Source organism: Fukomys damarensis, unplaced genomic scaffold (assembly GCF_012274545.1).
Source record: "Fukomys damarensis isolate Sample0158 unplaced genomic scaffold, DMR_v1.0_HiC HiC_scaffold_32, whole genome shotgun sequence".
Classification (NCBI taxonomy): domain Eukaryota; kingdom Metazoa; phylum Chordata; class Mammalia; order Rodentia; family Bathyergidae; genus Fukomys; species Fukomys damarensis.
Window position 1 is genome coordinate 795,091 of NW_022900944.1, and position 1,616 is coordinate 796,706.

Consider the following 1,616-nt stretch of genomic DNA (forward strand, 5'->3'; position numbering starts at 1 on the left):
ACATTGGAAAGAAATGGAATCCATAAAACAGATTCAAACAGATATGCAGGAGATTAAACACTCCATAGAAAGTATACACAACAGAATAAAAGAATGGGAAGAGAGACGCTCAGATATGGAAGATAAGATTGCAGTCAGTGACCATGAAAAGAGAGGTCTCTTAAAAACAGTAAGGGATCATGAGAAATCGATCCAACAACTCCTAGATGATGCAAAGAAGAACATAAGACTGATAGGAATCCATGAAGTATCAGGAGAAAATGCAAATGACTTAAAAAAGCTGTTCACAGAATTAATGACAGAAAACTTCCCAAACAGAAGGGAAGAATTTGACATTCAGATAACTGAGGCATATAGGACCCCAAGTAGCTACAATAAAAAAAAATCTGCACCTGGAAATATAATAATCAAGATCCCAGAAACCCAATCGAAGAACAAAATACTACAAGCAGTAAGAGAAAAGAAACAAATCACATATAAAGGAAAGCCCATCAGAATCAAAGCAGACTTTTCAACACAAACGCTTGGGGCAAAGAGAGCCTGGAATGAGATATTTCAAGTACTAAAAGAGAACAACCTCCAACCTAGACTGATGTTTCCTGCAAAACTCTCTTTCAAAATGGATGGGGAAATAAGACACTTCCATGACGAAGAAAAACTGAGAAACTACATGAATACCAAACCAGCCCTACAAGGAATTCTAAACAAGATCCTAGAAAAAGACAATGAATGTAACAACATCATGAAGGCCCAACAGAGCAAATCAAATAGGCAAGGCAAGAAATTAAAAGGAGAAGGTGAAAAAGTAAAAAGAGTCAACAAAAGGCCAATAACATGTCAATAATAAGTCAGTACATATCAGTTATAACCAGCAATGTCAATGGCCTCAACTCACCAATCAAGAGAAATAGACTGGCAAAGTGGAATAAGAAGCAATATCCAACAATATGTTTTATACAAGAAACACACTTAGTGTAAAAAGAAGTCCAGGGACTGAAAGTGAAGAGACAGAAAATAATTCTCCATGTGACAGGAGCCCAGAAAAAAACAGGGGCAGCAGTCTTATTGGCAGACAAAGTAAATTTCAAACCAAAACTGATTCTAGTATTATTGATGTAGGACGTTACTGTATCATACCTCTATGAATGTAAGATATCTTATACCTGCTTTATGATACATAGTAGGGACTGTAATTTATCAGATGTACATTTAATGATATTACTCTAGAATGTTCTCTTTCCAGATAATGATTAAGATGCTAAAAAAAAAAAAAAAGAAAAAATGGTGCGAGGTACCACAATAGCAACAGAACTTTGCTGTATTCTGGATATTATTTTGTTTTTTTTGTTTGTTTGTTTTTGTTTTTTTAATGGAATGTGCTGAACATCTATAATTTTTTTCAGATGACTGACAAAGCTGGAGAAGCTGTTGTTGCTATTGATGCATAACATACTGCCATTATTGATATTTCTATATAAATATAAATATATACATACATATATATAATTTGAATTTTTGAAACTGTAACTGTGCTGTCAACTTTGCTCTTTTCTGGGTATTATTCTTTTCTTTGTTTCTTTTTGTTTTGTTTATTTTTAATGCAATGTGCTGAATGT